Raw genomic sequence first — 14825 nt, 5'->3', positions numbered from 1 at the left:
GTTTCAGTGCCTGGTGGCTGCTGGAGGGGTGATAATAAAGTAAGGACTTAACTGTTTGGTATTCTGCCAGTAGCTGGAAAACACAGAATTTGTTATCCCAGCCTTTTCAAAAACAAGTGACAGATGCTCGGGTCCCAGGGCTTCACCAGGAGAGCCACGGCTCTCATCTGCCTTCTCCTTGCCCCAAGGATGAGGCAGGCAGCACTCAATGGGAGCTGCTGATGTAGTGGATGCTGAGCAAAGGAGCCCTTGGCACTGGAAGTCTTAAAAACCATCTTCACATAAACCGTGATTGTGCGAAAAAGCTTTCAGGATGCCATGGTTTGTTTTGCAGGTTGGAAAGAGTTCCATTGACAGTTGTTAAACAATTATGCTTAACTTATACCAAAAAAAGCACACTGAATCTGCATCACGTAAACAGCTCTAAAGATAATTATTCCTTTTACATCTGAAGATGTCTGGGGCTGTTACAAATGTCTGATGACCCTCCCCCTCATTGCACAATATGCTTTACATATGTACAGTGGGTGTAGGACACAGCCTGCATGGATTTACCTGTTCATACTGGCAGCAGAGAGCTGCAGTTGCTCTGCAGGCACGGATGGGTTTGAACATGCATGGTACTAAAAACCCCGTGTTCATAAATCCTCATTTTCCATTGCAGAGGCGCTGGTCTGAACCTGACTGCACAGCGCCGAGGGCTGTGAGACTGAGAAGCTTAAAAGGGAGCAGAGGATTGTGTCCGCCCAGCACGGCCTGGGAGAAGAAAGGAATAAATGGAGAAGCATTTCAGCACTTACCTCTCATTTCTACCATCGCTATACATAACAAGTGCCTCTGCATATTTTATAGCACTTAAAAAGAAACAAGTGTAGCTAGTGTAGAAGCTGGCTTGTTCAGGGAAACTCAAAACATGTGCAGCCATAAAAATCCTTCATTTGATGCCAAGCTATCGCATTTTCTAGTGTCTGAAAGGCAAATGATGCTACAGGAGTCCCCCATGCTTTCTCTCAGCCTGCTCACAATCACTGTTACAGATCCAGAGCATTCAGCTCAGCTCCCCTCAGCTCCTAGTGGCTGAGCAGAACAAAAACATCGACGCAGCATCTCAACGAGTTTTGCTGTATTGCTGGCACACAACAGATGTTTAGGTAGCAAACGCAGCCTCCATCCAAGGGTGTGCCTTTTGAAGAGGAGAGAGCAGAAACGCTTTCACCCAGTTAAAAGAAAAAACAACAAGTAGTCAGATTATAGAGGAAGGGATAAGCAAGGAGATGCCAAAATCCTCGAGAAGTGATGGTCCTGGAGCAATCTGCTTCCCTCTGTAAACAAGGGAATGTGGTTTGTGGGGTTTGGCTTGTGAAAGTATGGCCCTGTGTCCCTGAGAGCTACAGAGGGGTTGGAGATTAACAGGGACTCTCTGCCTGGCAATTATTACAAAAGATTTGGGAATATTTTGTCTTCGAAAAAGCCACTTCTCTATCCAAACATGGTCAACAGGTTCAGCAAATGTCAGCAGGATCTATCAGATGTTCATGTGCACACACAAATACTTGGTGTGGTCATGTAGACCTTCTTCCCATAGGAAACCAGGCATCCCTACGTGTTTAACTAAACATTTTGTTTTTAACATCTCTTTCCATTTCCTCTTTCCCCCTTCACTTGGGTATTGATGTATTGGATTGTCAGAGACATGGGAGGAAGACTGGCATTAGGATTAATGGTGAGGGATGTCGGTTCTCTCCAGAGCTCTTGCCTCATTCCACTTTGTGTGATGGCTGGGAGAAGCACCTCGGTCAAGCCTGTCATCCTTACCAAAAAGATCCTGGCTGCAAAAGGAAAGCCATATGTTGAGCCAGGAAAGGGGTGAACATGCTGGGTGTGCAGGTGGCAGCAGCAATCTGGTTGCAGCAGCTGGGGCCATCCCTGACCATAACCTACATAAGGAGAAGGCTGAAATCTGTTACGTGAGCAAGCAGGCAGGAGCACTGGATTCTGGTGGGAGAGGGAGTGAGATTCAGCCACCTGAAGGCATCTCCCTGCAGGAGAATTACCTTCCCTATAAAGCAGCAGGCATCGCTCTTAAGTGTTTTCAAGCTTAAATTGTTTCCCTAGGTGACATCCTGGTAAGTGGATTTCCCAATTAAGCACAATCCAATTAAGTGGGAGGTACTGTAATTACCAAGTGCTCAGCGCGAGGCAAAGATCAGATCCATCTATGGCAGAAGGGCTCTTCTCCACTCAGGAAGGGGCTGTAGCGAGGTGCTTCTGTAAGCATGAAGGTGGGCAGCTCGGACATGAGGCTTGGCAGCCCCCTCTCTGCCAGTCAGCATCTTCTGTGTCCCCACGGGGACCAATTCCCGGTGCCAATGCCCTGAGTTGCCGAAGCTGTGCAAGCAGAGTCGTGCAGCCTGCGCAGCTCCTCCAGCTCCGTACCGCTGGTTTTACAGTGCCACCCACTGGCAGGGGCTCCCACAAACCCTCTTCTGCAGCTCTGCTCCTCCGCATCTGATGTTCCAATGATGAAATATTAGAGGGGTAGCTCTGGTGGGCATCACCCATAGAACGGATCCCACGTGTGCTGTCCCGGGCCATCTGGAAGCGTTTTGGAATCCGTTCTGGTGTGTCTCAGTGTCTGCTGAACCCACACAGCAAAGTCGTTGGGTCTGCAGCGTGCCAGATGTTGGCTCAGGCTGTGTTTAAGGACAGTCAAATGGTGCAGTGCTGCGTCCTGCCTGCGGAGTGGTAGGGCGGGTGATGAGCCTCCTTCTCGTCCTTGCTGTGCTGAGCACACCAAATGCAGGGCTCGGTCTGCATAGGAGGCTGTGTTAATGTTCTTCCAAGCAGGAGAAAATACAAACCGTGGCTGATTCTGAATGCCCCACTGCACATTATTAAGCGTGCAGCCCCATGGAGAGCATGCTCCCAGCAGGGGAGGGCTGGGGACTTGTGCAGGACAGATGGATGTTCTCCTGCCAGTGCACAGCACAGCAGTCAGCCTGGTCTCTCTGAATGTGCTCTGTCCTTTCCTGAGTGCTGCACTCGCCTCTGCTGCTGGTTGAATGTGTGATGTAAGGCCAGCTGACAAGCAGAAGGAAAGATGCAGCTGTCAGGGTCTCTGCATGGCAAGCTGCTCCTCACAAGCTACATTTTAAACTGAGTGCTGATTTAAAATCAAATTTGACAAATAGCATGTTGGGATTGTCAGGTCCTGGAGCACTGTCTTCCAGAAAGTATGAAAAAGGCACCAGAGGAGAGCTTGGCATAGCCTCCCAGATAACAGTAATTAAAGGCTTTTACACTCAGGCTCTGGAAGCTGCTCCTCTTGCAAATTGGCCTTGATTGAAGGGAAAGAGAATGATGAGACTGGAGGAAAGTGATGGGGCTGGCAGGAGAAAACACAGAGGTAAGTCTCAGTTTTTTCTTTTTTTACCCCACCTCCTTGTCCCAGCCAGGGTGGAGGCAGCACTGCTCCTGGGCTGGTTCTGCAGTGCACTGGTGGAGATGGAAGAAAAAGAGGGGCCCCACAGCTCTGCTCCTGCCGCAGAGCATCACCCATCACTGAGGGAAACATTCCCATCCCCCAAAGCATTCCAGGTTCAGTGACACCAGGGTCACCCATCCCAGTGTAGCAACCCCAAAACTGAGTTATCCCCATGCAGGGGTTGTGCCCCTATGTGATCCCCAGGATTAAAGCTCTCTTCTCTGCCTATCTTCAGCTGGATATCTTTAAGTACAGCCCCGCAAGCAGCAAAACCCATGGCCAGATTGTCTGCAGATGAGTGGGAGGCAAGCCCCACATCTTACATTTGGTGCTTGTTAATATTTGGATAAGACAAGCAGAATGCTTCATCCAGGGCGGTGCTTGTGTTTGCTGTAAGCCAATACCTCTGCGGGGTTACCATGAAATTCAAGGCAGCTTGTGAAAAACACTGGTGGGATAAGGCATGACTGCAGGCCACTGGCATCAAAGTCATTTGAGCCAGGGTAAAGTCTGTGTCTGAAGCCAAAGGGAATGCACTGGGAGAGCAGCCAGACCCAGACACGGTTCCTGGAGGATGTGGGGAGATGCCCTGAGCTCCCACTCTGGCAGTTGATGCATCTCTCTGTCTTCCTGGCTCTTTGCAGGAGAAGCTGCTTTCTGCAGGAGCTGGGCAGGTCAGAAAGGACCAGTAGCACCCTGCCAGTGGCTCTGCTCACATTCACACCAGCCATTGGGGTCAGCCCATTGCATGTTGCGTTTAGCACAATAAAACATCCGGGAAACAATATCTCAGTTCAACGTGCCCTGAATATCTTTAACAATCCCCACAGCTGCCTGCATGCCCTGTGCTGCATTTGGTTGCAGCAAATTTGGTCCTGTGCTGTCAGGAGGCCTTTAACCTTGCTGGTGCCAAAATGCACCGTGGAGTCCCTGCTGCCTGCCACTCCCAGCTCTGCAGCAGCGTGACTTGACAGAAGATGGCAGGGGTTGGAAAAGGGTTGGGATGCCATTGCCATAGGAACAGGTTAGTGTTCGGAAGAGTAAGAGTGAGAACAACTCCAAAAGTAATGAGTTGTCCCTCTGATGATGTGGGGATCAGGGGGATTTAGTTAGGGGAAGCATTATGCTCCAAATAATGAGGGTCCATAAGCCGCATCTCCATGTTTGCTTCCTCCAGAAGGGCTCTGCTGACAGTCCTGGAAAACCATCTGACAGGGAGCACAGATACACCTCCTGCACAGCAGCTGAGCCGCAGCTCTGCACTCCCGGGATGAAAGGCACAGCTCCGTGCAATATTCATTCACTCATCCTTCCTCTCTTCATTCATTCATCCATTCATCTGCTTCATTCACATTTCCCTGGCACTTTAATGAGCAGTGCTGAGCCCCTGTAGTCCTGCAGAGCCTGTCTCCAGTGCACAACCTCGTGGCTGCAGATGGCCATCCCGAAGCTCAGGCTCAGGCATTTTGCAGGGCAGATGCTCGTGTGGCCAGGGCATGGCCTGTGGTGTGCCTAGCCAGTCACCTGGGCCCTTCAGTCCCACTACAATCCTGGTGGCAGTGTTGTTCTTGTGGTTTCTCTTTGCTCTACTTTGCAATTTGTTCAATTCACGTCCTCCTCGTGGGAGCACAAGGAGGGGGATTGCATCAAAACTGCAAACATGGAGGCTTTCCTTCTTTCTGCTGTGTCTCTAGGAAGGACAGAAAGGTGCTTTAGGAGCATCTCCCCTCCTCAGCCACATCAGAGCTGCCAGGTGTCTGATTGGAGAGGCCATTGCAGAGGTCTCAGATGGACACTGAGATGGCACGGTCCTAACCAGAACCTGGCTTTGCCCCACGTTCTCTCTCTGCCCAGAGGCAGCAGGGACTGGAGGCAGCAATTCCAGGCTCTGCAGAGCGGGATTTTCACCACTTGTATGCAGACATGACTCTTGAAGAGAGGGGCTGGGTAGAAATCCAGCAAAGATTAAAAGGAGACAATAATTTCCCTGCCTATGATCTCACTCATGGAAAACAATGCTTCTGCTTTTTCTGCATGCGCTGCTGATCTGTCCTCAGCCTCCCTTCAGAAAGCTAAATGCAAAGGAAGCAAACAGAAAGCATCCGTTCTTTGTATAATGGAGAGAGCTTTTTCTTTTTTTCCCTGCCTTTTATCACGGATCTGCTGCCATCACTGTTACTCAGCGGGTTATTACCTCTGAGTGGATACTTCCACCAGCAGGAGCTGCTTTGTGGTCTGCTCGGAGCAATTATGGATCGGGATCATTCCTGCTGCGTGGTTTCATTGCACAAGGATTTGCTGTGCTCCACAGCCAAGGTGAGGTGAGGTGAGCTGTGCTGCTGAGGTATCCACCCCAGTAATGAGGAGTGGGTGTTGGTATCCTGCTGCCTGGGGTGCCTGCTCCAGGTACTCAGGTTAGGAACAACGTGCTATGCAATAAATACAAAAGCATGACACTTCTAAGCACTTGCTAAGGCTGTGGCCAACATGGTTTTCCCACAGTTAGTAACCTGGGGATTAGGAAGCAGGGGTTTTGACTTGTTTTTCATAGCACACAACGAGGACAGATTAACATGAAACTGTAATACTGTCACATGCTCTGCAAATCCTTGATATGAGACCCCGTCCAAGTTCAGCACAAGCAGCTTTTCGAATGAGTCTGGATGATATTAAGTACTTTTCTCACTGGACCAGGGCTGGATTTCTGGGCCCATACATACGGATGGAGAGTCACAAAGACACGTGGTTTGGATTCCCTGTTGTTAAATTTGGCTCTCCATGCCCTCAGAAATGTGTAGGGTTCCAGACTGGGTCTGACACATGAAGTCCTGATGCAGGACGTTGGCCAAAGTTCCTTTTGGGTTTAATGCTAAGTCCATATCCTGGGCTATTTCTCCAAATTTTCTTGGTTCATGCACGGTTTTGCTATTCAGACCTAGCTCATCTATCCTACCCACACTAATCGATGGATCAGACTGATCTGAGCAGACACAGCAACTTCACCCCTTGCTGCTGCGGGTGAGGAGAAAGGGCAGAGGCAGCAGGAAACCACCTCGCTCCCGCTCCTCTACATTGGCTCCCAGTTTAGGCAAGGGTCTTGCAAAAGCCTTGCTAACAAGTTAACTCATCAAAATGTCAGGCCATGAGGTGATTCCCTGATGATACCTGTGTCCCTTTTAGTGGGCCAAGAGTAAATATGGCAGCCCTCAAGCACTCAGGGTATGGCCAAGAGCCTTCAGAGGGGAGCACACTGAGTCACAAGACATTTTTAGAGCCAATCTTTCTGCGTGCACTTTGTGCAAGCAGCATGCAGTGCCTGTGGTTAGAGCACGTCCGTTAAGAGTCATGGCAAAAGTGGGTGAAAAATTCTGAAACCAAAGCTGGAAACCTCTCCTGACATTTCAGAGCAATCCTTTTTTCTTGGGCTCAGCTGCCAGAGCAAAGGGGGAAATGGTGATCATGGGTAGAACGTCTGTGCACTACAGTGATGGCATTCAGGGACACAGAGGACAGCCCCTCCTTGCCTCAGGAGAGCACAGAGAGAAGGTTGGGCCAGGCAGCAGCCTGAGACGTGATGCTGTCCCTAGATCAAGGCTTTCACTGCTACTCCTGACGCCCTAGAGTGCATTAAGTTTGATTCATCACCACTAATTACCTCTATAAGTACCTTTGTGGCACAGACTGCCTCCCAGCCAGCTGCCTGTGTTTCCCAGTGTGATGTTCTGGAGAAGACCAGAGCCCAGCATTGTACACCAGCTCTGAATGATGGCAGTGCTGGCCTCAAAGGAGATAACAGGGGGAGCTGGGTGCACACCACTCTCCTCTGACCAACCCTGGTGCCTGTGTCAGTCATTCGAGTTCAAGACGGCATGAGAAACATGGAAGCCAAAGTCCTCCAGCTCTCTGAAAGTCTTCAGCAAATGTTCCTCTCTAGTTCTGGCCCACTCTTGAAAACATTTTACTTTCAATCCAGTTTGCTCAACCCAGGTCTGTGCTTGTTGGTACAGATAATGCCCCTCATCCAGCTCTGCAGCATCAGTGCCTTCCCCCAACCAGATTATTCCTTGTCTGGATTCCCCATCCTTCCTCTTGGTCTGATGGGGGAGATACATTACCAGAATGGCTGCTGTGTTGTACTTAGACATCTCATCTTCAACCAAGCCAGGTGCAGCCAGCAAAGCTCTTGCATACTGTATTTGGGTGAGAATGTTAAAGATTTTTTTATTATTCAGTGGTTAGTTTGTTGGATGGTCACATCTAGAGGGTTGTGGTCAATGGCTTGATGTCCACATGGAGGCCAGAGACAAGTGGTGTTCTCCAGAGTTCTGTCTTGAGACCAGTGCTCTTCAGCATCTCCATCGATGACATAGACAGTGAGATCGAGTGTACATGAGCAAGGTTGCTGATGACATCAAGCTGGGTGGTGCATTTGACACAATAGAAGGAAGATGTGCCATTCAGAGGGACCTGGACAGGTTTGGGAAGCAGGCACATGAGAACCTAATGAGGCTCAACAAAGCCAAGTGCAAGGTGTTGCACTTGGGTTGGGGCAATCACCGATATGCATGCAGACTGGGAAAAGAACTCCTTGAGAGCAAGCCTGTGGAGAAGGACCTGGGGATCCTGGTAGACTAAAAGCTGGATGTGAGGCAACAGTGTGCTCTTGCAGTCCAGAAGGTCAACTGCATCCTGGGCTGCATCAACAGAGGGGTGGCAGCAGGGCAGGGAGGGGATTGTCTACCTCTGCTCTGCTCTCATGAGGCCCCATCTGGAGCACTGCGTCCAGGCCTGGGTCCCCAGGACAAGAAGGATGTGGAGCTGTTGGACCACAGAGATGCTCAGAGGGCTGGAGCACCTTTCCTGTGAAGATAAGCTGGGGGAGCTGAGGGTGTTCAGCCTGGAGAAGAGAAGGCTCTGGGGAGACGTCATCAAGGCCTTCAAGGGGGAGTGGCTTTAAACTAAAAGAGGTGAGGTTTAGATTAGATGTTAGGAATAAATTATTTACTTGGAGGTTGGTGAGGCCCAAAGAAAGTGTGGGTGCCACACTGGAGTTGCCCAAGGCCAAACTGGATGGGATTCTGGACAGCCTGATCTGGTGGAAGGCAAGCTTGCCCATGTCAGGGGGCATTTTGTGAGAAAATACCTATAAATGTAGGGCATTAACTCCATCTTCTTTGCATTTCCCCATGCTCCCAAGCTCCGTTCACCATCCCCAGACCCTGAAACAATTCCTCTGAAAGCAGATATGTCAGTCTTTGCTGCACAGGGAATATTTTAAGGCTCTGAAAACAAAGTTAATTATAGCAGAACTGCCAAAAGTGTAACCGCTGTCATGCTAAAATATCCTCTGCCTCCTACATTTGTAACGTGGGAGTCTTTTATATCCTCTTTACTGCTGCTGAACCATACATTTATCTTGGCAGCAGATGTATGTAGACTGGGGTCTATTTCAGTGTCATGCAAAAGAGCTCTTAGGCTAAAAGATGCATTACAGCTTACTGGAAGACCTGAAATTAACTGCGCAATGATGCCGCCTGAAGATAAAGAACCAGCAATTCCCTTGAATTGCAATTTTATCCAGATGGGCTGAAGGTCTGAACAGCATTGCCATCTCCAAAGGCTTCCCTTTGCAAAATTAACTATTGAGTGTAGTGAGAAACATGAGGGAGAGACTTTGTCAAACCATTTTAGGAAAAGATCTGCCTCCTTACCCAGTGTATGGAAGCACTGATAATTCCATCCATAACACCAACCAGCACCAGCACTTTGGAAAGGGCATCTCTTCCCTCTGCTCTCACACTTGGTGCTAGGAAAGGCTCAGCAGCTCTCTACAAAGCTGTGGTTATGACCAAGCCCATAAATGTTAATATTTAGTGGTGCTGACAAACCTCTCACCAGGACTGTCCTTGGATGGCCCTGGATTTCCCTCTGGTGGCAGCACACGAGGAGTTAATATTGGGAAAACACAGATTTGGAGGACAGATTGTTGTTGTTGTTGTTGTTATGCTTCACATCTGAGCTCTTGGCACAGCAGCCCCAGATTCTAATTGCACCTTATAACTGCAGTTTAAATCAAAACTCATCAGGAGGAGCCAACTGGAGCCAGTTTCTATGAAAATGTCAGAGGAGACCTCTTCCCCCCAGACTGGTCCCCTGCTGCAAGCTGCTGGGTGCTGAAGTGTGACCCACAGCAGCACTGTGGTACAGCAGCAGGAGGAGGTTCTTGCCATTCTGGCTTAAGTGCCCTCGTCCCTTATAAGGTCAAAAACTTTTTACAAAGAACCATAAGATGAGGGCAAATCTCATTTTCACTTCCCACCATAATATATTCAATTGGAATAACAAAAAAGAAAATGGTGCCTGCAATGCAATCGCAGCCACTTGCCATCCCATCCGTTGCTGCTTCGGGCTGCCCCATCCTATGCAGGTTGGGAGTGAGCCTGGAGCAGAAACCTGCCTCCGGCTCAGCTTTTTTTGCAGATACTTTCCTTTTTTTTGCTTTTTTTTGGAGTGGGGGGAGAGATCGGGAGTTGCAAGGGGAGAAGCGGGTGGTGTCTGTTCGGACTGTTTGTATTAATGGCATTATTTTTCATTCCCTTCATGTGTCACTGAACCACACGCAGACTCTGATCTCTGTTCATGGATCCTGAACTCCTGAAGCTGATTTTGCCGCTTTGATAATAAGGCGAATTACATGATTTGATGGCAGAAGACAGTGATGTAAAGAAAAGAGAAATACAGCTCCAGAGTGGGGTCACCACTTGAGACAGGGCACTTGACGCCCCATAAGAAACACAGGACATCCTGGTTAAAACAGAGTCACTTGAGCAGCTGCAGCATGGTTATTTTCTCTGCATGGCCTGCATCTGAGAGCTGTCCTCCAAGGAGAGAAAGTGCTGTTGAACTCGGTAATCGGCGGTGCGTTACTGTGTGTTATTCCACAGCCAGAGGCTGTTGTCCACAGTGTCCTATTTGTTCAGCATGGCCACTCTGCAGGCTCTGAGATGCTCACCACAGTTGTCCAAGCCTCCATTAGAAATCACTTGGAAATTTTGGACTGTGTGATAGCATTTTCTACATGCAAAGTCTTAAGAGAAGAGCATACTCCAGCCACTCCTGTGTTAGTGTCATTAGAGAGATGGCCTCTGCCTCGTCTTCAATGGGGACGTGGTGCAGGCTGGTGCTTTGAGGGGTAGAGTGCCCTTCAGATTCCCCCAGAATGATGAAAACCTGGGTCTTTGCTTTCCTTCTGTTGTGAATAACAGATCAGGTCCTGGTCTGGAAGTGGCTGGGTTGTAGATCACATAGGCACATAGCACATAGATGATGGAAATGATGATGATGATATATAAGAGGGTTTTGGGGGTCATTTGTTTTCAGCCAGCCCATTCAGGCAAGAATAAGCTTTTATTTTCTTCACCATGACAGCGTATGTCAAGCTAACAAAGGCTGGGTATTCCTTTGAGGCTATAAAATAAGCTCATTCATACTTTCTCTCTCTTTGTTGCAGCCAGAACAAAAAAAAGAAAAAAGAAAACCCTGCTGAGCTCCTGCTTGCTCTCCTGACCAAGCATCCTCCCAGCCACCACTGTGTTACTGTCATTCCCAGCAGCATCACACTAACCACAGGAGCAGGGCTAGGGTTTGAGTCCATGGTTGCATTCCCAACGAGAAAGGGCTGAATCAGTGCCCCGTGTTGGGGCAGGGGGTCCTGGAGCCCATCCTGTATCTGAGAGGACAGCCATGGTGCATCTGCACCTGGAGGAGTGGGGATTGTTGTCACAAGGCTTGATCCAGTAACACCCCAAATTTCAGAGCTTGTAAACAGCCACTGAAATCTTGGTAGCCTAATTTAGCTGAAAAGCAGACCTCACAAAAAAATAAATGGTCTCATAAATACCTGAACAGGGTGTCTCTGCTATTGAAGCTGCAGAACTTCCCTGTGCTTTCGGGATGTGGATCTACATTTGCAATTCGAGTCTCAGACCCTTAGCAATAAGACCCAGGAGGTGTTGTAGGTGGGTGCTGAGATGTCACTCTGCCATACAGGGTTGATTTGCATCTGCCACCCTTCAAGATATGCACCCCAAGGAGTGGTGGTGAGAGCATCTCAGTGGGGGTGGGCTGCTCAAACAAATGAAGTGACATTTGCGTTGTTTTTCAGCTATTCTGGGACATCTTTGCAGAAGTCACCTGTGACAGCCATGTGTTCTCTGGACACCTTGGCTGTCACTTCTGCCAGCATCGCTTTCCACTGGAGACAGTGTTGGTGGGTTTATAGTTCATAGGGAAAAGGGCGGGTGCATGAAGACAGAAGCCTGGAGAAGAAATTATCTCAAATGGCACTGGGCTGAGCTGGATTGGGATTAACCTTCATCGAGGAGTTTTCCCTCCTCTGAATATTTCAAAACCTACCAAGAAACACATGCTCCCTCCACTGTCTTGAAGGTCTTGAGATGTCAGACCTCACCCCTACCCATTTGTTTCCAGATTTAAGGAGGTGCTTTGTCTTGAATAATCCATGGATGTGTCCTTGTGGCTACACGAGTAGGCAGGACTGAACTTGGCCTGGGGGTGCAGCCCAAAAGCAGAAATTGCATTGGAGGGGAAGAAAGACTCATGGTGCTGGCCGAGGAAGGGAGAAAGTGGAGTGGATATCCCTCTTCTCTATTCAACAGGCTTAGGACCTGCTTTGGTGCATTTTACTGGCCCAAAAACAAAGCAAGCATCAGCCATACCACTGAATTCCTCCCAGATTCTCACACTGCAGAGTGACCTGTGCAAATGCCAGCAGCTGGGAGACTGAAATAGAAGCTGCCATTGCTTAGGCCCCACTGATTTGTCCTGTGGTTTTTCCACGTCCTTTAATCTCCAGTAAATAATCCCTCATTTCTTTGTGGTCTTTCTAATTCCATGCTCTGTGCCGGCACTTCCTGTAAACAGCGGGTCTAGTGGCCCTTAATTGAGACTCTTGCCAGCTGTGCAAAGGGCACGTGGCAGGGCTGTGCTTGGGGCTGGATGTGGCAGTTCCAGAGGGCTGAATGATGGGAATTAGGAGCCTGGTTCTCTTCTTCATCCAGGCAGAAGTCAGGGCAAGCCATGGTGCGGCCAGTGAGTAATTCAGTTTTAAAGCATGGACACGTGGAAACAGCAGGTGTCATCAGCCTGCCTCAACACTTCATACTATCCAGTCTGAAGAAATGATAGGTGGGTCAGTGCTTGAAAGCACAACTGGAATAAATGATGTGAAATGAGTTCCCTGCGGCACATGCTTCCACTGGCTCTGCAAGAGTCTGTGCAGAAGCCACGAGCAGGCCTGTCTCAGCCCTTAGTTACATTTCCAGTCTATGATCTTGAATGAAGTCCTAAAATGAAGGTCTGTGCTTTCTGAAGACCTACCTTGGTGCTCAAGGCCTTGATCTTTCACTGCCTTGTAGATACAAAGCTTCCAAATCCTCCCATGTGCTCCAACAGCAAGGAAGGCGGAGAACATATTTTCCAACCAAAATCTCTCCAGTTCTATTTTGACTTCAGGCTGTTGAAAGATTTGCAGCATCAGATATCCATCCTCAACCCTGGTTTATTTTCTTCAGGTGAGTTCAGGTTGAAGTGATAGTGGATCGAATGGGATTTCAGCTTCACCTCCTGTCTGAAAGCTCACCTGCATGTTGACTGGTTGCTTATATAGATCCTCAAATATGAGACAGATCAGAGTTTGTTCCACGAAATGTCCATGCCCACGTGGTGCCAGTGCGGCAAAATGCCAGCGGGAGCGTCGTCAGAGTGCTCTGTGAAGGTCAGATGGAGGAGCTGAGGTTTCTCCTCACCTTGCAGAGCTGATGCTGTATTCTTGCAGTGCTGAGTTGTTGGCTGAAACGTAGCCCTGCACAGAGTTGGAACAAACAAAGCTCCTTCAGGCTATGAGATGGCTGCCTGAGACCTGTCGAAAGCATCACAAGTGTAGATGAAATTGTTCAGTATGTATTTATTGGCTCTCAGTTGCCTCTGCATTTTTTTTTTCCAACAACAGAGATGCAAACAAGCCTTAAGAGAGGCAGACGAGATTTACCCAGGCAGCAATAGGAACCCTTGAGCCCTGATGCCAATAATCCTCATCTGGAGTCAGTCCCGTTGGCTCCAGCCACTGCTGAGCTTGCTGGTGGAGAAAACCACTGCACTGGATCAAACCAATGTTAAAGGAGACTTCACAGAAGTTAATAGCTAGTGGTCAAGAGGAGTTGCCAGACTCTTGCTTTCTCAGTAACTAATAAAAGTGCTTTTTAACACAATTAATGTGATGTCTTGCTGAAGACTGAAGGAAATTGGAATTGAGACATTTCTATCTTGACAGACTCAGTGGAAAACTTCTGTTCAGACTGGTAGGAATGAGACCAATAAATTTCTGTAAAAACTTTCTGAATTCAGCCTTCAAGATAATAGATAGGCTGTTCTAACTGTGGATAAATAAACTCTGCTTTAGTAAGTGTTTAAAGACTTTCAGGATGACGAAGTGGAACATACTTCAAGTCTCCAAAGATGGGAAGTGGCTTCTGAGTCAAATACCAACCCATGCCAGGACTCGTATTTTAGACTGAGATCACTCTTTTGTGACTTGTTGACAGTGTTGGGGTTTTTTGTTTTGTTTTATTGCTTTTTTTTTTTTTTTTTTTTTTTTTTTTGTGTTTTGAAGAAAAAAAAAAAGGAAAACATCACAGGCTGAAAATAGCAGTGAAACGTTCCCCAGCTGCAAACCTGCTCTTAAAGAAAGCTTCCCAGGGGACATAAAGCTTCAGCTACAGCCCAGAAAACCAGCTCATCAAGCAATGAGTGGGGTGGAAAACCCTATACTGAGTGACAACAGGCCCGCCTGAGCATTGCTCACTTCTGTCAGGGCACCAGAAGAAGGCAGGAAGTCTGTATTCCCACCAGCAAGTTTTCCAAGGGCAGCCTTAAGGTGGGAGCATCTCTCCGCCTTCCCATTTTATGAAGACCAGCCTAACCTGCAGCTCTTGTCTGCTCTGGCCATCCCAAAAGCAAGTGGTGGAAAGGCTGGATCAGCACCTTCTGGAAAAGCAAGGCAGGTCTCCCCATTTATGAAAGCCCGGGGCTTAATTCTGCAAATAAAACCAAAATAGACCTAACCCAAGCAAAATGGCTGGGGAGGAATTATGAAGCTCTTCTTGCTTTGTTCTCCTCCATCTCTACCAGCTGATGCAAATTGTTAGGTGTGGAAGAGAGGCCAGCAAACGTGTGCTTTACTTGAGCTGAGGCTAAAATCCTGTGCCAGGGAGATGGGGTGCTTCACATACAGAGGACTGAGCAGAGATTGCTGGGCTCTGAA

At 48.5% G+C, this 14825-nt stretch overlaps 1 long non-coding RNA gene across 8 annotated transcripts in view; it reads left to right on the top strand.

Moving 5' to 3' along the window:
• LOC122162720 overlaps positions 1 to 13773 on the top strand; it is a 100469-nt gene extending 86696 nt beyond the window's left edge. For 6 of the 8 annotated variants that reach the window (XR_006169670.1, XR_006169671.1, XR_006169673.1 and 3 more), the window contains 3 exons: positions 665 to 5810; positions 10108 to 10402; positions 10995 to 13773. This is a non-coding gene — a long non-coding RNA (uncharacterized LOC122162720). The remainder of the gene's footprint in view (positions 1 to 664; positions 5811 to 10107; positions 10403 to 10994) is intronic. The other 2 variants (XR_006169669.1, XR_006169668.1) reach the window with 2 other exon arrangements.
• The last annotated feature ends 1052 nt before the right edge of the window (positions 13774 to 14825 follow it).

This window comes from Centrocercus urophasianus, unplaced genomic scaffold (genome assembly GCF_019232065.1).
Source record: "Centrocercus urophasianus isolate 14NV4802_14NV808 unplaced genomic scaffold, USGS_Curo_1.0 seq_22, whole genome shotgun sequence".
Classification (NCBI taxonomy): domain Eukaryota; kingdom Metazoa; phylum Chordata; class Aves; order Galliformes; family Phasianidae; genus Centrocercus; species Centrocercus urophasianus.
The sequence above is the reverse complement of the archived record's forward strand: the minus strand, read 5'-3'. Positions and strand labels throughout refer to the sequence as shown.